This window comes from Bos mutus, chromosome 15, assembly GCF_027580195.1.
Source record: "Bos mutus isolate GX-2022 chromosome 15, NWIPB_WYAK_1.1, whole genome shotgun sequence".
Classification (NCBI taxonomy): domain Eukaryota; kingdom Metazoa; phylum Chordata; class Mammalia; order Artiodactyla; family Bovidae; genus Bos; species Bos mutus.
This window is the reverse complement of record NC_091631.1, coordinates 45,925,499-45,947,732: the sequence shown is the minus strand read 5'-3', so window position 1 is coordinate 45,947,732 and position 22,234 is coordinate 45,925,499.

Genomic DNA, 22,234 nt, shown 5'->3' with positions numbered 1-22,234 from the left:
TGCTCGGATTTGATCTCTGGCTGTAAGGACTAAGACCCCACATGCTTTGCCACCAAAGAAGGGAAAAAAAATCTTAATAGCAGGAGCAGCACTTAAGATTTAGTGATACAGTTTGTTTGATTTATTTTTGGTTAATTAATTTATTTGGCTGCACCGGGTCTCAGTTCCGGCATGCGGTATCTTCAGCCTTCATTGTGGCATATGGGATCTTCAGCTATGGGGATCTATAGCATGTGGGATCTAGTTCCCTGACCAGTGATTGAACCCGGGCCCCTGCATTGAGATTGGGAGTGTGGAGTCTTAGCCACTGGACCACCATGGAAGTCATTAGTGACACAGTTTTTAAAATTCCTCTGTAACAAATGACCCTGTGTAGGAAAAGCCTCACATCCCAGCAACAGCCAATGTTTTTAGGTTAAGGGCAAGGACGAGCTGAGCTGTGACTGCACTGTTTTATAATTCTCCCCTTACTCCCTCATTCTTCAAACACTGCACCACTACCCTCTTCCTACCTCCAGATCTAGCACATTTCCTCCTCCAAGCTTTACAGTGTGGGGTGGAAGAACCTCAGCTTTAGAATCAGCCCAAGCTGGGTCAGTATGCTGACCTTGGCATTTATATTTGTTTGTAACTTTGAGCAAATTATTTCACTTCTGCAGGTCTCATTTTTTCTTACCTGTAAACTGGGACTAATACAACTCACAGGCTTGCTGCCATAATGAAGTGAAATGTTGTTGTTTGGTCACTTGGTTGTCTCTGACTCTTTGCAACCCCATGGACTGCAGCACACCAGGCTTCCCTGTCCTGCACCATCTCCCAGAGTTTGCTCAAACTCATGTCCATTGAGTCGATGATGCCATCCAACCATCTCATCTTCTATTGCCCCTTTCTCCTCCTGCCCTCAATCTTTCTCAGCATCAGGGTCTTTTCCAATGAGTCAACTCTTCTCATCGGTGGCCAAAGTATTGTAGCTTCAGCTTCAGCATCAGTCCTTCCAAGGAATATTCAGGGTTGATTTCCTTTAGGATTGACTGGTTTGATCTTCTTGCTGTCCAAGGGACTCTCAAGAGTCTCCTTTAGCACTACAGTTTGAAAACATCAATTCTTCCGTGCTCTGCCTTCTTTATGGTCCAATTCTCATATCCTTACATGACGACTGGAAAAGTGAGATGGTGCATGTGGAAAATCTGGCTCTTAAAAAGCTACTGAAGGTATATGGCACAGGAAACGCCACTTGATACTTGTAATATCCTATATGGGAAAAGTATCTAAAAAAAGAGTGGGTATTTGTATGTGTACAAATATGTATATTTGATTCACTTTGCTGTACATCTGAAATGAACACAACATTGTAAATCAACTATACTCCAGTAAAAATTAAAAAAAAAGAAAATGGAAAAAAATGTCATTTGATATATGACTGTCCATACCTCCTACATTCCTGAAAAAGCAAACCAGGATAAATATCCTCTGTACACAGGAGGGACATACAGTCATGCCCCCGCTCAGAGCAATGCCACTCTGTGAGACTGAAATTTGCCGGAGACCAATTAACCAACCTTTAGTTATCTTTTAAACATTTACTTGTTTTAATTTTTAAAATTAAAAAATTTTTAATTTTTATCAAAGTATAGTTGATGTACAATGCTGTGCCAATCTCTGTCATACAGCAAAGTGACCCAGTTTTACACATATATACACTCTTTTTTCAGACTACAAAGACTGGATATAGTTCCCTGTGCTATACAGTAGGATATTTATCCATTCTAAATGTAATAGTTTGTATCTACCAATCCCAAATTCCAGGTCCATCCCTCTTCCTGCCCGTGCCCCACTTGGCAACCATAAATCTGATTTCTCTGTCTGTGAGTCTGTTTCTGTTGTTGGTTTGTTTTATTTTTTTGCCATACCGTGTGGCTTGCGGGATCTTAGTTTCCTGACCAGGGAGGAAACCCAAGCCGCCTGCAGTGGAAGTGTGCAGTCTTGGCCACTGGACCACCAGGGAAATCCCCGTTTCTGTTTTGTACATTATTTACCTGCTTTTCTAAAAGATAAATTAGAATAGAAAGCCCAACACTATGCCAGTATATAAACATATATATATATATATATATATATATATATACACACATGGATATTGGGGTCAAATATAGATGTATTGATGAAACTGAATACAATATGGAGAGAAAAGAGTTTTATTTGAGCCAAACTGAAGACTATAGCCCAGCAGGCAACCTCTCAGATAACTCTGAGGAACTGCTCCAGAGAAGCATGGTTTTGGACACAGTTTCACATCTTGTTAGAACAAAGAACATCAAACAACTCAGTGATCCATCCCGTCTAGGTTTCTAAAAAAATAAAAATGTTCAGCATGTACACAGAGAGGCAGTACGGCTTTGGCACCTGGGAAGGGGGTCTTATCATCAAAGGAGCACCAGAGTGGGCGTCCGCAAAGGGAAGCATTTAATCTTTATTTTTAACACAGACATTTTTTACTTCTGGTCAATGTACCCTTTTCTTTAATAATTAAAGCAGATGTACAATATGTGTTTGTTAAGCCATAAACAAACTGATTTAGTTAGCACAAAACTCAAGTTAACTTATGTATAAATCAGAATGACTTTCTCATACCTCAATCTGTGAACATTTCTTTCATCAGATGGACATTTGAGGTTGAAGTAGTGCTGAAGTTTAATTAGAAATTAAGATGAGACTTCTCTGAAATGATCAGTGGTCCTTGGGTTCCCAGACTTAGTGTAAAAAATATGATTCTCTTAAAAGACATTGGATCAGCTTGCCCGCCTCCATCACCACCCCCTACCCCAATCCTTTCCATCCCACACATCACTGCCTATTCATCTTCCTCCTTGCTTCACCTTCTTCCTCTCCTGCTAAAAATCCTCAGTTCCGATGGGATACGCACCCAAGTTCCTCACCACAGCTAATGTTATATCATGGCACCTTACCAGATTCTCGATTTAACACACACAATCCTTCCTGCCAAAAACCCTTCTCCCTCTTCTCCTTTTATCTGTCATCAAAAGCTTCCTTGCTTGGTCACTTAACGGTGTTTCCATCAGGCGGCACCCTGAAACTCCTTTGCTACTGAAATCAAATGGGGATGAGTGTCCCTATCTTTGTGTTTGCATCTGGTCTCCCCAACTAAATAATAAATTTCTAAAGTGCAGAAATTTTTTCTGTTCTAGACATGCATTTGAATCCTCAGTGACTTGCATACTGTGTGTATAGCAGCGTTTTCTGACAATAAAAAGTAGATTTGTGTGCAGCTTTTTAAGAATCTCATCAATTACATATAAAGGTTCACGTGCACTGACATTTAACTCACACAAAGGAAGGGGAGAAAGGCAAGGATAGAATGTAACTGTGACCAGTATTTAGAGCCAAGAATCTCATCAGTGTATCCAGGGTTTGTCGAAAATCTGCTGTTACCGTGTGCTTGTCAGGATTCTTCTGTGATAGTGTAACAGTGCAGCAAACTTTCAGCAACACTGCAAGGGATACGGCCTACTTGGTTTTGCCCATAGTGAGTTACAGAACCTTGTCTGAAAGAATCCACCTTCACAGAGATATATAACTATATATATACACATATATATACACACATACATATATAGATATATATATATAGAACTCTCTCTATATATATATTTATATATCTATATCTGTATCTATTGGAGAAGGCAATGGCACCCCACTCCAGTACTCTTGCCTGGAAAATCCCATGGATGGAGGAGCTATATCTATATATATTTGTTGTTGTTTAGTTGCTAAGTTGTGTCCAACTCTTTTGCAACCCCATGGACTGTAGCCCATTGGGCTCCCCTGTCCATGGGATTTCCCAGGCAAGAATACTGTATACTGTAGTGGGTTGTCATTTCCTTCAACAGGAGATCTTTCTGATCCAGGGATCAAACACACATCTCCTGCATTACAGGCAGATTCTTTACCACTGAGCCACCAGAGACGCCCCGTGTATATATATACACACACACACACATATTTATATTATTTATATATATATAGTTTCGCTGGTAGCTCAGATGGTAAAGGATCTGCCTGCAATGTGGGAGACCCAGGTTCAATCTCTGGTTCAGGAAGATCCCCTGGAGAAGGAAATGGCAACCCACTCCAGTATGCTTGCCTGGAAAATTCCATGGACTGAGAAGACTGGTGGGCTACAGTCCATGGGGTCGCAAAGAGTCAGACTCAACTGAGCAACAAACACATACACAAACACACACACACATATATATGGACTGGATGAATTCCAGTTGAACTATTTCAAATCCTAAAAGATGATGCTGTGAAAGTGCTGCACTCAATACGCCAGCAAATTTGGAAAACTCAGCAGTGGCCACAGGACTGGAAAAGGTTAGTTTTCATTACAATTCCAAAGAAAGGCAATGCCAAAGAATGTTCAAACCACTGCACAACTGCACTCATCTCACACACTAGCAAAGTAATGTTCAAAATTCTCCAAGCCAGGCTTCAATGACACGTGAACCATGAACTTCCAGATGTTCAAGCTGGATTTAGAAAAGGCAGAGGAACCAGAGACCAAATTGCCAACATTTGCTGGATCATCAAACAGGCAAGAGAATTCCAGAAAAACATCTACTTCTGCTTTCTTGACTATGCCAAAGCCTTTGACTGTTGTGGATCACAACAAACAAACAAAGTGAAAAATTCTTCAACTGATGGGAATACGAGACCACCTGACCTGCCTCCCGAGATCTGTAAGCAGGTCAAGAAGCAACAGTTAGAACTGGACATGGAACAACAGAACTGGTTCCAAATTGGGAAAAGTGTACATCAAAGATGTATATTGTAATCCTGCTTATTTAACTTAAATGCAGAGTACATCATGAGAAATGCTGGGCTGGATGAAGCACAAGCTGGAATCAAGATTGCCAGGAGAAATATCAATAACCTCAGATACGCGGATGACACTACCCTTATGGCAGAAAGTGAAGAACTAAAGAACCTCTTGATGAAAGTGAAAGGAGAGAGTGAAAAAGTTGGCTTAAAACTCAACATTCAAAAAACTAAGATCATGGCATCTGGTCCCATCACTTCATAGCAAATAGATGGGGAAACAATGGAAACAGTGACAAACTTTATTTTCTTGGGCTCCAAATCACTGCACATGGTGACTGCAGCCGTGAAATTAAAAGATGCTTGCTCCTTGGAAGAAAAACTATGACCAACATAGACAGCATATTAAAAAGTACAGACATTACTTTGCAAACAGTTCAGTTCAGTCACTCAGTCGTGTCCGACTCTTTGTGATCCCATGGACTGCAGCATGCCAGACCTCCATATCCATCAACAACTCCTGGAGCTTGCTCAAACTCATGTCCATTGAGTCACTGATGCTGTCCAACCATCTCATCCTCTGTCGTCCCCTTCTCCTCCTGCCTTCAGTCTTTCCCAGCATCAGGGTCTTTTCCAATGAGTCAGTTCTTCGCATCATGTGGCCAAAGTATTGGAATTTCAGCTTTATCATCAGTCCTTCCAATGAATATTCAGGACTAATTTCCCTTAGGATGGACTGGTTGGATCTCCTTGCAGTCCAAAGGACTCTCAAGAGTATTCTCCAACACCACAGTTCAAAAGCATCAATTCCTTGGTGTTCAGCTTTCTTTATAGTCCAACTCTCACATCCATACATGACTACTGGCAAAATCATAGCTTTGACTAGAAGGACCTTTGTTGGCAAAGTAATGTCTCTGCTTTTTAATATCCTGTCTAGGTTGGTCATAACTTTTCTTCTAAGGACCAAGTGTCTTTTAATTTCTTTTATATTCTTATTTTCATACAAAGTCTTCAAAGTCCTATGTATTTTTTCCACTCACAGCCAGTGGGTGCTAGAGCCAGCTCACACACTTTGTCAACAAAGGTCCATTAAGTCAAAGCTATGGTTTTTCCAGTAGTCATGTGAGAGTTGGACTATAAAGAAAACTGAGTGCTGAAGAATTGATACTTTTGAACTGTGGTGTTGGAGAAGACTCTTGAGAGACCCTTGGACTGCAAGGAGATCCAACCAGTCCATCCTAAAGGAAATCAGTCCTGAATATTCATTGGAAGGACTGATGCTGAAGCTGAAACTCCAATACTTTGGCCACCTGATGCAAAGAACTGACTCATTGGAAAAGACCCTGATGCTGGGAAAGATTGAAGGCAGGAGGAGAAAGGGATGACAGAGGGTGAGATGGTTGGACAGCATCAGTGACTCAATGGACATGAGTTTGAGCAAGCTCCAGGAGTTGGTGATGGACAGGGAAGCCTGGTGTGCTGCGGTTCATGGGGTCATGGGGAGTTCAACACGACTGAGCAGTTGAACTGAACTGATGGACTGGATGAAAAGAAAGAAAGGAGCTGACCCACACCTTGAGATGAGAATTCTATATGATTTTCTTTATAACTAATTTAGTTATAAATAGATGCAACTGTAAATACTAGAATGTGCAAAAGGTTCTGAAATCGAATTCCAGTTCCTCTATTCTGAGGACATGGTGAGGCTCAGTGTGGTCCAGGGAGCCACTTTGGCTGGATTTGTTCTCTTTGCTGGCTTGCTTTTCCAAGTTCTCTTGGCATTATTCTGTGGTTTCCTGTCATTCTTTTTTGGGGCTGCAGCTTCTCTTTTTCGAGATGTAACTAGTATATTCTGAATCCCGGATGTGCAGGGGATCTGAACCTATATGGTTGGTCACCAGGGTTGATCAAGCTAATTTGACTGACAGGCAGGCATCCCATCGTCCTTTGCCACTGCACACACCTCCTTCCTGACACTATGACAATATTCAAGATGATCGTCCTTTAGAAAATGGCTGTTCAGTTATAGGTTCTTAATCTTGGCTCCTTAAATTCTACATATTCATTTTAAATATAATCTATGTCTGCAAAGGCTTTAACTTCCAGCCACTGTGGTTAGCAAGATATCAGCTACCTACTTTGCTGGTTATCCCAGAAAAGGATTTTTTCTGTAACCTGAGTCTTACTTCATATCTTAGATCTTAACAATCTTCAGGATAATTTTCATTATGTTGCCAAAACTCAGCCTCTGTTCACCATTGCCAATAGAAACATGGAGACAGAGTTTTGGGTGAAGTAAAGAGTAGCTTTTTTTGCTTTGCCAGGCAAATGGGGCTAGAGCAGGCTAGTGCCCTCAAGACTGTGTGACCTACCCTGGAGGGGGTAGCGTGGAGTTTTAGAATGTTCAAGGAGCAGGGCGTGATCAGCTCGTGGACAGTTCTCAGATTGCTCGGCATCAAGGTGAGATTTCAAGCATTGTCAACCTTCTGGTTTCAGCCAGTCTAGGGTCTACGTCCTTGTGGTTGGTAGTTTTCATCTGCAAGGGGTCTGCCTCTTGTAAACATAACTTAGGAATGTGTGTCAGGCCTTTCCCTATATTTTTCAGGGAATTGGGAGTTTGGTGATTCTGCTATGTGGCAGAATTATAGTCTAAACTGTTACCAGCTCCCCAGCCCAACAGCTATTCTTTGTTTCAACATCTTCACATTTCCCAATCATTAACTCTCAAGTCAACCTTTTACTTCAAAAGACAACAACACAGGGGCTTGTAGGTGGTTTCCATTATTTTCCTTGCCATCATGATAGGCATGGGAGAAAAAGATATTTTTCTCTCTTTGACAAGATATTTTTCTCTCACCCATAGCTTGCTGTTGTTGTTCAGTCACTAAGTCATATCCGACTCTGCAGCCCCATGAACTGTAGCACGTCAGGCTCCTCTGTCCTCCACTATCTCCCAGAGTTTGCTCAAATTCATGTTTAATTGAGTTGGTGATGCTATCTAACCATCTCATCCTCTGCTTCCCCCTTCTCCTTCTGCCTTCAATCTTTCCCAGTATCAGGGTCTTTTCCAATGAGTCAGCTCTTCGCATTAGGTGGCCAAAGTATTGGAGCTTCAGCTCCATGTGTAGCTTACCTTCTGAAAAATGCTTCCCCTTTTGGTGCATTCTGATCCCTGTGGCTCCCCTCCCCCTCATTTTCTAGGTCAGATCTTCTTTAATCCCCACAAACTTAGCACTAAATCCAGTCTCCTGACAGTAAGAGATCAGAGCTGTAACTGCCTCATGTGGGCTCCAATAGCACAATCTCATACATACAGAACTAACAAGGGAAATTCAGAATCAAATCAAATAAAGGCAACTAAGTACTAAATTGGACTTCCCTGGTGGCTCAGACGGTTAAGCGTCTGTCTACAATGTGGGAGACCCGGGTTCGATCCCTGGGTCGGGAAGTTCCCTGGAGAAGGAAATGGCAATCCACTGCAGTACTCTTGCCTGGAAAAATCTCATGGACAGAGGAGCCTGGTAGGCTACAGTCCATGGGGTTGCAAAAAGCTGGACACGACTGAGCGATCTTCACTGTATTCACCGTAAGTACTAAATTATAGGGAACAGACGCTGCTCTAGGAACAGGAAGACAAGAGAAAATTATAAGAGCTGAAGTAATGGGGAAATTTTTCAAAAAGAGTGGACTTAGGAACTTATTCAAAAGATACACTGGCAAAACTATGAAAAAACATAGGTGTCCTACAAAATACATGCTATTGGCACCACAAAGACTAGACACAGATAACATGGTAGGCTGAAGAGCCTGCGGATCAGGTACGGATGAAATAGCAACTGCTAAAATAGAATTAAAACTGTATGTTCAGCTTTGGAATGATTCTCAGTGAAGACTTCACTGCAAACCGCAAGAGTCAGCAGAGTGTATGTAAAATACAAATAGAGGCTTCCCTGGTGGCTCGGATGGTAACGAATCTGCCCGCAATGCAGGAGACTCAGGTTCAATCCCTGGGTTGGGAAGATCCAGGTAACATACACTAACTTTTATTTAAAAAAGGGTGGATAATACAAGTATACATATCTGCTTATATTTAAAATAAAAAACGATGGAAGGACAAACAAGCAAGTAAAAAGTAATGTGTAACCTTAGGGTGATGGAGGAGACAGGAATAAAAACTAGATTTCTCTGAATGTCCCTATATTAGTGACTGATTGCTACATAATAGATGATTCCCAAAATGCAGTGGATTAAAACAGCAATAAATTTTTATTATCTCACATGAGTCTGGAGAGTCAGGAAGCCAGGAGAGACGTAGCTGGCTGGTTCTGGCTCTGAGTATCTCATGTGATTGCAGTCAAGACGTTGGCCTGTGTTTCAGTCACCCAAGGCTTGCCTGGGTGAGAGAATCCCTCTGTACAGTGGTTCTCCCACATGGTTGTTGGCAGGAGGCCTCTGTTCCTCACCACAAGGATCTCCTCTCTCCACAGGCTGCCTGAGCATCCTCCTGATATGACAACTGGCTTCCTCCAGCACAAACTATCCAGAAAGAGCAGAGGGAAACCACCATACCTTTTGTGGCTGAGTCTTGGGAGTCACATACAGCTATTTGGGTCTTATTTCATTTGTTAGAAGCAAGATACTGAATCTAACCTACACTCAAAGGGAGGGAATTAGGATCCATCTTTGCAAGTGTGTGTTAAAAAGTTTGTGTACATATTTAAAATCATCAAAGTATCTAATCTTATACATTTGAGTTTGGATTCTATATATGTATATATATAATGTCTTTTATAATTATGCAAGTAAATTGAGCAACATTAAATAAGAAAACTACAATTCCTAAACATTCAGAGCAAACAAACCTAAATATATATCAAGTTGACGGTTTAAACACAGAGATAGTAATTACTTCAATTATTTTAAAACAGAATAATTTGACTATACAGTCCCAGAAGAATATATCAAAAGGATAAAAAGAATTATAAAGAAATCTTTAGCTGTAATTGTAATATTATTATTCTTAAACTATCAAGCATATTTCAGAATGTATATTATCCATATATATTTCACTAGTATATACACTATTAGTGTCATTCCGAAACTATTGTTTGTGTGTCTATACCAGGATACATCAAACAAATAGTTATGTTAATATATTTAGAATCCAAACCTTTGAGCAGACGAGGAGAGATAAAAATATAAAACTGAATGAGTCCAATGGAAAATTCTATAACCTTAAATTTGACTTGAATAATTAATAAGATCTTACATTATATTTTCTTTTAAAAAAACATATTTCTTTGCTCTGTGCACTGAAAAGGTCTAGAAGTCATGAATAACCACAAAATAATGAATATCTCTACACCTAGACTGTGTTCTCCAAATAGAATTTCCAACAAGGGAAATCATGCCTCCTTGTATGACTGATTTTGAGGCTGAGACAGGAAACATCAGTGAGAACCTTGAAACACTGTTGAACTGGAAGGCAAAGCTGTCATAGACCACAGGGATTGTGTCAGAAAAATCCAGCAGCCATTTCAATAATCTCCCACTGGCCAAATATGGGATAAGTGAACATAAATAGCAATAATAATTATAGTAGTAATAACTACTACAGTGTCACATTGAATATATTAAAATCCCTGAGTTCAAAATGATACTTTAAAAAGGAAATAAATATAACTAAGTTATCCCCTTTGGAAGATCGAGGAACCAGAACTAATTACTGTGAAAACTGTTAAAGAAGAAAACTGAAGGGAAAGAAATAAGTATTCATTCTGCTTTTCCTGTTTAGATGGCAGCTTAGGAATTCCAGCTAAAATGATTTGAGCCAAAGAAATGCTACAGCTAGAATATCACCACTTTGCAATCCCTGATGAAAAATGGATCCAATTTGGAGCTAGAGATTAAAGTTCACAGACAGGGCAGTTTGAAAGAGACGATGGATGTAAACTGCAGGACATCTGGACCAAACAGGAGTCCAGGAAGGTGGATGGATATCCAGAAGTGTTCTTATCTCTGCCTTTGCTGGCACGGTGTCCTGCAGAAGCAGGGCCTTTGTCATGGGCGCCCCCCCCCCCACACACACACCCAAGCGGTAGAGCCGCTGAAAGAGTGCTGGATGGGCTGGTGGAGCAATTGCAAGTGTGGCTGCCATCTCCCAGTGATGTGGGGAGCCCACAGCCATGTCATGTGCGTGCAGTACAACCAGACGACTGCTTCACCTCTCTCTGCACCCAACTATCTCACTGTGGCCCCTCCTAACCACAAACACACAGAAAAAGGGAATTCTCAAAAATCTAGTCCCTCCTGGCTGTGCCAACATGTTGCAAAACTACCAGAAACATTAGTGGTTGCTAAAACCAGGAGGTGAGAAACTGATGGGGAGCCATGTAATAATGGCACACCCTAAATCCACTGATGAAAGTTAACATCATAAAAATAGAAACACCACAGGTCTCATGCCTCCTGTTGTGATGCATCAGGAAGTACTCAACCTGACCACAAAATAGTCTTACCAAAAAATCAAACTCAAATCTGATCTAGCCTCAGGACCCAACTGTCACCAGCAAAGTCCATTCACAAATCCTGGGAAGTAAAAATAAAATCTGGGTAATTAAATAAAGCAAGCCAGATGGTGCGGTGGTAAAGTCCGCCTATCAATACAGGTGACACAACGGAAGTGGGTTTGATCCCTGGGTTGGGATGATTCCCCTGGAGGAAGAAATGGCAAACCACTCCAGTATCCTTGCCTGGAGAATTCCATGGACAGAGGAGCCTGGTGGGCTACAGTCTGGGGGGTTGTAAAGAATTGGACATGACTGAACATGCATTCCCGAATAAAATAAAGTCTAACCTTTTCTTTCCCTGTGTGTTTGGTCTAGTTCCCCGTGTTTACAGGGTGCTGTCAGAGGTCTCACACCTGGCACTTCAAACCAGAGTTCCTTGTAGAAAATGGCGGCATGGACACCAACACCTCAGGTGGACCAGCCCTGCGCAGAAGTTGTCCACAGACACTCACGATGGCGGCTGTGAGCCCTGTGCAGAGACGCTGCACCCGCGCTGTCATGTGAAGCGTGAGCGGCACACCTGTGCCCGCCCCTCCCGGAGCTCCGCCCCTCAGCCCTCTAAAGCGGCTCCGCCCACCACCTGTCTGGGAGGTGTGTGCGCTAGAGCATAAGCTCATACCTCTCCCTTCTCAAAAAATAAATCTTTCCTCTGCTTCTGAATTGAACTCAGCATTTGCTCATTTCGTGTCTCACTTTGGTAATTCTAGAGATATTTCAAAACTCTTCATTACTATTAAATTTATTATGGTGACCCGTGAGAGTGATCTTTGATAGAACTATTAAAATTGTTTTGTGGTGCAACAAATCATGTTCACATAATACAGAAATTTTTCTTTTTTTTTTGGTCACTTCATGCAGCATGCAGGATTTTAATTCCCTGACCAGGGATCGAACCCTCATCCCCTGCATTGGAAGTCCAGAGTCTTAACCACTGGACCACCATGGAAGTCTCAACACGGCAAACTTTATTAATAAATGTCATGTGCGTTCTGCCTGCTCCACACATTGGCCCGCTTTTTGGGCCTCCCTATCCCCTGAGGCAAAACAATACTGAACTAGACCAATCAAGTGTTCAAATGAAAGGAAGAGTTGCACTTCTTTCACTTTAAATCAAAAATCTGGAAATGATTAAACTTAATGAGGAAGACATGTCGAAAGCTGAAGTAGGCCTAAAGCTAGGCCTATTGCCCCAGATGGTTAGTCAAGCTGTGAATGCAGAAGAAAAGTTCTTTAAGGAAATTTAAAGTGCCTCTGCAGTGAACACATGAATGATATATTGACATACATCATTGACATAATGAAAAAATGACAACTATAGTACTGATTTGCAGAAAGTTTCAGTGGTCTGTATAGAAGATCAAACTAGTCACAACTGTCCCTTGAACCAAAGCCTCATCCAGAACAAGCAAGGCTCTGCTGCTGCTGCTGCTACTGTTGCTAAGTCGCTTCGGTCATGTCCGACCCTGTGTGACCCCATAGATGGCAGCCCACCAGGCTCCCCCATCCCTGGGATTCTCCAGGCAAGAACACTGGAGTGGGTTGCCATTTCCTTCTCCGATGCAGGAAAGTGAAAAGTGAAAGTGAAGTCACTCAGTCGTGTCCGACTCTTAGCAATCCCATGGACTGCAGCCCACCAGGCTCCTCGGTCCATGGGATTTTCCAGGCAAGAGTACTGGAGTGGGGTGCCATTGCCTTCTCTGAAGCAAGGCTCTAATGCTTTTTAATTCTACGAAGACTGAGAGAGGTAAAGAAGCTTCAGAAGAAAAGTTTGAAGCCAGCAAAGCTTGGTTCAAAGGTTTAAATAAAAAAACCACCTCCATAACATAAACATGCAAGGTGAAGTAGAAAGTGCTGATGTAGAAGCTGCAGCAAGTTATCCAGAAGATTTAGCCAAGATAATTGATGAGGGTAGCTACACTACTTAACAGATTTTCAGTGTAGACAAACGGTCTTCTGTTGGAATAAGATGCTCTCTAGGACTTTCACAGCTACAGAGAAGTCAATGCCTGGCTTCAAAGTGGCAAAGGACAGCAGACTCTCTTGTTCAGGGCTAACGCAGATCGCAACTTTAAGTTGAAGCCAGTGCTCATTTACCATTCTGAAAATCCTAGAGCTCTTAAGAATTACCCTAAATCTACTCTGCCTGTGCTCTATAAATAGAGCAACAAAGCCTGGATGACACCACATCTGTTTACAAGATGGTTTACTGAATATTTTAAGTAAGTCCACTGTTGAGAGCTGCTGCTCAGAAAAGAAGATTCCTGACAAAATATTACTGCTCTTTGACAATGTATGTGATCATCCAAGAGCTCTGATGGGAGGATGTACAATAAGATTAATGTTGTTTTCATGCCTGGTAACACGACATCCATTCTACAGCCTGTAGATCACGGGGTAATTTCAGTTTTCAAGTATCATTATTTAAGAAATAAATTTCAAGAGATTAAGATGGCAGAGGAATAGGTGGACCTGGAGTACATCTCTCTCCACTGATACATCAGGAATACACCTTCAGACACAGAAGTGCATGCAGAATATCAGCTGAGAGCAGACAGGAGTACCTGACCAGTGGAAAAGAATATATAGGCCCACGCAAAACTCAGTAGGACAAAGGAACTAGGGGGAAAAACAGGACTGTTAGTAGGACTGGATCTGCTCTCGCCGGGTAGGGGAACTGAAGTAGGAGTCTAATCCCCACATCGGGGCAATTGTCTGAGTCAGAGGAGAAACATTTAAGGCTGAGAGTGAAACAGCTGAGCTTTGGCAGCCAAAATGGAATGAGAATCAGAAACAGCCATACATACCCTGGACAGGGACACAGGTCCCCTGGAAGGTACAGCGGCTGGGAGCTGGAGTTTAGGGATTGTGGAGCAATACCAGGGTGCAGGCTGCTGTTGACTGCAGAGAGATGGATCAAGGGGATATGAGGGAAGAGATTGTGGTGGGAAATGCCTGTGGAAGAAAGCCAGGCAGCCATGGAAGCAAGGCAATACTACTGAGTCACAGATAGGGTGTGGAGCCATCACCATAGCCTCTCTCCCTCGACATGCCAGCATCGGCAGCTGAACAATAGAGAGGCTGGCCTATCAAACGCCTGATGCACTGAACTACAGAGCATGACCCCACCCAGGGTGCCCCTGTAAGTGCCTGACATGCGGATCTACAGAGTAGGACCCTAGCCAGGGGGGCCCCCTCTATGTGCCTGACACATGGAACAACAGAGAAGGACCCCAGGCAAAGGAGCCCTCTAAGTGCCTAAATGGGTGGAGCTATGGAGAAAGACTGGCCAAAGAGGCCTTCTGATCACCAGCTACAAGAGGCTTGAAAAAAGACTCTGGTAAGGGCATAACTCCTGCGGCAGAGGCAGTCCATGTCCCTGCACACCTGGTGCCACCAGAGTCCCTGCAAACCAAGCAGCTGCACCACCTTCACGCTCAACTCTCACTGAGTCAGAGCTGCCACAGGCCAAAAAAAATCTTGCATCTATGCGTGCAGGGTCACTGAGGAAAAAAATCAAAGATGACATAAACAGGTGGAGAGATATTTCATGTTTCTGGGTAGGAAGAATCAATATTGTGAAAATGAGTGTACTACCAAATGCAATCTACAGATTCAATGCAATCCCTATCAAATTACCAATGGCATTTTTCACAGAACTAGAACAAAAAATTTCACAATTCATATGGAAACACAAAAGACACTGAGTAGCCAAAGCAGTCTTGAGAAAAAAAAGTGGAGCTGGAGGACTCAACCTTCCTGACATCAGATTATACTACAAAGCTACAGTCATCAAAACAGTGTGGTAGTGGCACAAAAACAGAAATATAGACCAATGGAACAAGATACAAAGCCCAGAAATAAACACATGCACCTATGGGTACCTTATTTTTGACAAAGGAGGCAAGAATATGGGGCAAAGACAGCCTCTTCAATAAACGGTGCTGGGAAAACTGGACAGCTACATGTAAAAGAATGAAATTAGATCACTTCCTAACACAGGAGAAGGGGATGACAGAGGATGAGATGGCTGGATGGCATCACTGCCTCAGTGGACGTGAGTCTCAGTGAACTCTGGGAATTGGTGATGGACAGGGAGGCCTGGCGTGCTGCGATTCATGGGGTCGCAAAGAGTCAGACACGACTGAGCGACTGAACTGAACACCATACACAAAGGTAAACTCAAAATGGATTAAAGACCTAAATATAAGACAAGAAATTATAAAGCTCTTAGAGGGAAACATAGGCAGAACACTCAATGACATAAACCAAAGCGAGATCATCTATGACCCACCTCCTAGAGTAACGGAAATAAAAACAAAAGTAAATAAGTGGGACCTGATTAAACTTAAAAGCTTTTGCACAGCAAAGGAAACTATAAGCAAGGTAAAAGACAACCCTTAGAATGGGAGAAAATAATAGCAAATGAAACAACTGACAAAGGATTAATTTCCAAAATATACAAGCAGCTAATGCAACTCAATACCAGAAGAACAAAAAACCCAATCAAAAAGTGAGAAAAAGACCTAAACAGACACTTCTCCAAAGAAGAAATACAGATGGCTAACAAACACATGAAAAGATGCTCAACATCACTCATTACTAGAGAAATGCAAATCAAGGCTACCATGAGATATTACCTCAAACCAGTCAGAATGGCCATCATCAAAAAGTCTACAAACAATAAATGCTGGAGAGGGTGGAGAAAAGGCAATGTTCTTGCACGGTTGGTGGGAATGTAAATTGATACAGCCACTATGGAAGACGATATGGAGATTCCTTAAAAAACTGGGAATAAAACCACCATATGACCCAGCAATCCCACTCCTAGTCATATACTCTAAGGAAACCAAAATTGAAAAAGACACGTGTATCCCACTGTTCATTGCAGCACTATTTACAATAGCTAGGACATGGAAGCAACCTAGATATTCATTGACAGATGAGTGGATAAAGAAGTTATGGTACATATACAAATGGAATAATACTCAGCTACAAAAAGGAATGAATTTGAGTCAGTTCTGACGAGGGCGATGAACCTAGAACCTATTATACAGAGTGAAGTGAGTCAGAAAGTGGAAGATAAATATTGTATTCTAACACACATATATGCAGTATTTATTTATTTACAGGTACAAGTATTACAAGTATTTATTTATTTACAGGTACTGAAGTATTTATTTACAGGTACAAGTATTACAAATACTTGTAATAAATAAATTACAAGTATTTATTTATTTACAGGTACTGAAGAATTTATTTACAGGGCAGCAAGGTAGAAACAGACATAGAGAATAGACCTATGGACATGGGGAGAGGGGAGGAGAGGGTGAGATGGATGGAAAGAGTAACATGGAAACTTACATTATAATCTGTAAAATAGATAAGCCAACAGAAATTTGCTGTATGGCTCAGGAAACTCAAACAGGTCCTCTGTATCAACCTAGAGGGGTGGGATGGGGAGGGAGATGGGAGGGAAATTCAAAAGGGAGGGGATATATGTATACCTATGGCTGATTCATGTTGAGCTTTGACAAAAAACAACAAAATTATGTAAAGCAATTATCTTTCAATAAAAAGAAATAAAAGAAATAAACTTCATAAGGCTATTGCTGCCTTAGGTAGTGATTTCTTAGATAGATTTCAGCTCAGTTCAGTCTCTCAGTCGTGTCCAACTCTTTGTCACACCATGGATGCAGCATGCCAGACCTCCCTGTCCATCACCAACTCCCAGAGCTTACTCAAACTCATGTCCATTGAGTCAGTGATGCCATCCAACCATCTCATCCTCTGTCGTCCCCTTCACTCTTTCCCAGCATCAGGTCTTTTCCAGTGAGTCAGTTCTTCACATCAGGTGGCCAAAGTATTGGAGTTTCAGCTTCAACATCAGTCCTTCCAATAAATATTCAGGACTGATTTCCTTTAGGATAGACTGGTTGGATCTCCTTGCAGTCTAAGGAACTCTCAAATCTTCTCCAACATCATAGTTCAAAAGCATTAATTCTTTGGCACTCAGCTTTCTTTATAGTCCAACTCTCACATCCATACAAGACTACTGGAAAAACCATAGCCTTGACTAGATGGACCTTTGTTGGCAAAGTAATGTCTCTGCTTTTCAATATGCTATCTAGGTTGGTCATAACTTTTCTCCCAAGGAGTAAGCGTCTTTTAATTTCATGGCTGCAATCACCATCTGCAGTGATTTTGGAGCCCCCAAAAATAAAGTCTACCACTGTTCTCCATCTCTTTGCCATGAAGTGATGGGACTGGATGCCATGATCTTTGTTTTCTGAATGTTGAGCTTTAAGCCAACATTTTCGCTCTCCTCTTTCACTTTCATCAAGAGGCTCTTTAGTCCTTCTTCACTTTCTGCCATAAGGGTGCTGACATCTGCATATCTGAGGTTATTGATATTTCTCCCAGCAATCTTGATTCCAGCTTGTGCTTCCTCCAGCCCAGCTTTTCTCATGATGCACTCTGCATATAAGTTAAATAAGCAGGGTGACAATATACAGCCTTGACGTACTCCTTTTCCTATTTGGAACCAGTCTGTTGTTCCATGTCCAGTTCTGTTGCTTCCTGATCTGCATACAGATTTCTCAAGAGGCAGGTCAAATGGTCTGGTATTCCCATCTCTTTCAGAATTTTCCACAGTTTATTGTGATCCACCCAGTCAAAGGCTTTGGCATAGTCCAGAAAGAAGAAATAGATGTTTTTCTGGATCTCTCTTGCTTTTTTGATGATCCATTGGATGTTGGCAATTTGATCTCTGGTTCCTCTGCCTTTTCTAAAACCAGCTTGAACATCTGGAAGTTTACAGTTCACATACTGTTGAAGCCTGGATTGGAGAATTCTGAGCATTACTTTGCTAGCATGTGAGATGAGTGCAATTGTGCTGTAGTTTGAACATTCTTTGGCATTGCCTTTCTTTGGGATTGGAATGAAAACTGACCTTTTCCACCTGTGGCCACTGCTGAGTTTTCCAAATTTGCTGGCATATTGAGTGCAGCACTTTCACAGCATCATCTTTTAGGATGGATAGATCTGGGCAAAGTAAATCAAAAACCTTTTGGAAAGGATTCACCATTTTAAATGCCATGAAGAACACTCATGATTCTCGAGATGAGGTCAAAATATCAACATCAAGAGGAATTTGGAAGAAGTGGATTCTAACTCTCATGGGTGACTTTGAAGGGTTCAAGACATCAGTGGAGAAAGTAACTGCAGATGTTGCAGAAATAGTAAGCTAACTAGAATCAGAAGTGGAGCCTGAAGATGTGAATGAATTGCTGTCATCTCATGATCAAACTTTCATGGATGAGCAGTTGTTTCTTATGGATGAGCAGGGAAAGTGGTTTCTTGAGATGGAAGCTACTCCTGGTAAGGATGCTCTGAAGATTGTTGAAATGACATCTGAAGGTTTTGAATATTACCTAAACTTAATTGATACAGCAGCAGCAGGGTTTGAGAAGACTGATTCCACTTTTGAAAAAAGTTTTGCTTTTTGATAGCATTTTACCCATGCTATCAAACAGCACTGCGTGCCACAGAGAAATCATTCATGAAAGGAGGTGTCAGTTGATATGACTAATTTCACTGTTGCCTTAATTAAAGAAATTGCCATAGCCACCCCAACCTTCAGCAACCTCCACCCTGATTGGTCAGCAGCCATCAGCATCAAGGCAAGACCCTCCACCAGCTAAAAGATTACTGCTTGCTGAAGGCTCAGGTGACGGTTAACGTTTTTTAGCAACACGGAATTTTTAAATTAAAGTATGTACATTGTGTTTCTAGACATAATGCTATTACACACTCAATAGACTACTGTATAGAGTAAGCATAACTTTCATATGCATTGGGAAACCAACAAATTTGTGACTTGCTTTATTGTGATACATGAATATGTGTGTGTCAATGGGATGATTTTTACTTCTGATCAGATATTTGATGACATTAAGAACTACTGTTCATTTTAAAAGCATATTATGACATTGTGTTTATTTATTTTTTAAAAAGAGTCCTTATCTTTCATCTGAGATTAAAAAAATATATATCTGGGGAGCAGATGGGAGAATAAATGAAACAAGACTGTCTATGTTGCAGTCATTGAAGCTGGGAATTGATTATGCTATTCTCTCTGCTTTTGTATATGTTTAATTATTTTCTCAATAAAAAGAAAAGAGGGACTTCCCTGGTGGTCCAGTGGTTAAGATTCTCCCCAGTGCAGGGGGAGTGGGTGCAATCCCTGGTCAAGGAACTAAGATCCTTCATGCCTCACAATGCAGCTAACAAATTTAAAAGAAAGAAAAAAGAGTGGGGATGATAGTGATTACTGAAAGATGAATTGGAATTGGTTGACCAGGAAAAAGGGGAAACTTGTTCAAGAGGTCAGGAAACACTGTCATTCACACAAAACTTCTATAACCCTGAACATTCCTCGTAACCACTGCTTCATTTTGTAATTGTATCCTCCCTCTGACTATGAGTTAGGCTGGACAGGCATTAATCTACCGATGAAAGAACTGAAGTCCAGAGAGGCTGAAAGATTAGCTAGTACTGGCAAATGACCCGGTTGGTATTAGAACATATGCTTGTCCTACAGAAGGCCACCCAGACTGAAAGTCAAGGTCCTTAGGGAGACACTTCTGGCCAGAACCTAACCTCCACCCTGGGGGAGGACTGGAAATAGAGTTGCCTACACAGCACGGCACTAAATTAGGGAAAAGTTTGAAAGTCAAAAAGAAAAGTTTAGACTCAAGTTGAGTATTGGGAATCATTTTTCTATGTACACACATGCTTTTCCTTTTAGGTGATGCAAAATGCTCAACTCTCCTACATTTAAAATTAACAAAACGGAAGCAGAAATAGATACAGAGGACAAACTGGCGGTCACCAGAGGGGATGGGGTGGGGGATGGGCAAGATAGGTGAAGGAGATTACACTGCAGGTCATAAAATAAATAAGTCAGAGGAATGAAGTGTGTACATAGGAAATTTAGTCAATAAACTTGTAACAACTCTGTATGGTGACAGATGAACTTACCTAGTGATCATTTTGTAATATTGAAAAACATCAAATCTTGGGATTTCCCTGATGGTCCACTGGTTAAGACTCCATGCTCCCAATGCAGGGGGCTCTGGCTGGATCCCTGGTTGAGGAACTTAAATCCCACATGCTGCATGGTGCAACCAAAATAAATAACTAAAATAGAGATGCCATCCTGAAAAAAAAATACTATTAAAAAAAAACACCTCTATGTTGTGTACCTGAAACTAATATAATATTGCAAGTCAATTATATATTTCAATAGAAAAGTTAAAAATAAATAAAAAATAAAATTAAGAGATTATACAATTTTCTTTAAAATTTTTTTCATTTAGATATTTTAGTCAAAGAAGGAGGAGGCAGACAAACAAAGACAGGGGAGGAAGGTAGGAAGGGAGATTATCAAGAAATATTCTAAGGAGAGGATTACTGATTAGAAACTGTCCTTATGTTATTATTGCTACTCGAGCCCTAGGCTTCAAAATGGATTTTTGCCTGTTATGTCCATCTTTTGAAAATCTCAACAACTGATTATACTTTTCAAGTTCTTAGGAACCCAGACACCCGGCATGAAGGAGAAAGTATAAGGGTAGCTGGCTAGAGGGCAGAGCACGGACACAGCCAGGACCTCTTCTGCAAGATACAGGGTTGACCAATTAGTGTACCCTTGAAGACAATGTCCTGGGGGTGACTTATCCACTGGGAAGAAGAGCAGTGGCCAAGTTCCTAGACCCTTTGTCCAGCGGGCCTGGCATCATGAGGTTTGACTTGGCTGTCAGGGTAACCCACAATCTCGTGAGCACCAGGGCTTCCTTGCCCAAGAGCCAGGAATCCCTAAACTCAAGTAGAGAAACAACCATTTCATTTCATATCTGTCTTCCAGTCCTAATTCCTATATTTTGAAAAATCTTCTCTGAGTATTTAAACCATACACAGGCAATGAACTGAGAACCAAAATAATGGTACAGATTGATCAACAGAAACTTTGAGCCATCAAAATACAGACATTATCTTATTCTCAAGAGCTTGGTGGGATGAGATGCTTCTTCCTGTATTTTGAAACACTGACATGATGGAACTGAAAAACAGATCAGATCTTTCAATGCCTAGGAGCTTTTTTGCTTTATTATCTTTCTTAGGATGGAGAAATTTCTTAGGATGGAGGAAATTCTGAAAGAGATGGGAATACCAGACCACCTTACCTGTCTTTTGAGAAATTTGTATGCAGGTCAGGAAGCAACAGTTAGAACTGGACATGGAACAACAGACTGGTTCCAAATAGGAAAAGGAGTACGTCAAGGCTGTATATTGTCACCCTGCTTATTTAACTTATATGCAGAGTACATCATGAGATATGCTGGGCTGGAAGAAGCACAATCTGGAATCAAGATTGCTGGGAGAAATATCAATAACCTCAGATATGCAGAAATGACACCACCCTTATGGCAGAAAGTGAAGAAGGACAAAAAAGCCTCTTGATGAAAATGAAAGAGGAGAGTGAAAATGTTGGCTTAAAACTCAACATTCAGAAAATGAAGATCATGGCATCCAGTCCCATCACTTCATGGGAAATAGATGGAAACAGTGGAAATAGACTTTATTTTTGGGGCTCCAAAATCACTGCAGATGGTGATGCAACCCATGAAATTAAAAGACACTTACTCCTTGGGAAGAAAAGTTATGACCAACCTAGATAGCATATTGAAAAGCAGAGACATTACTTTGCCAACAAAGGTCTGTCTAGTCAAGGCTATGGTTTTTCCAGTGGTCATGTATAGATGTGAGAG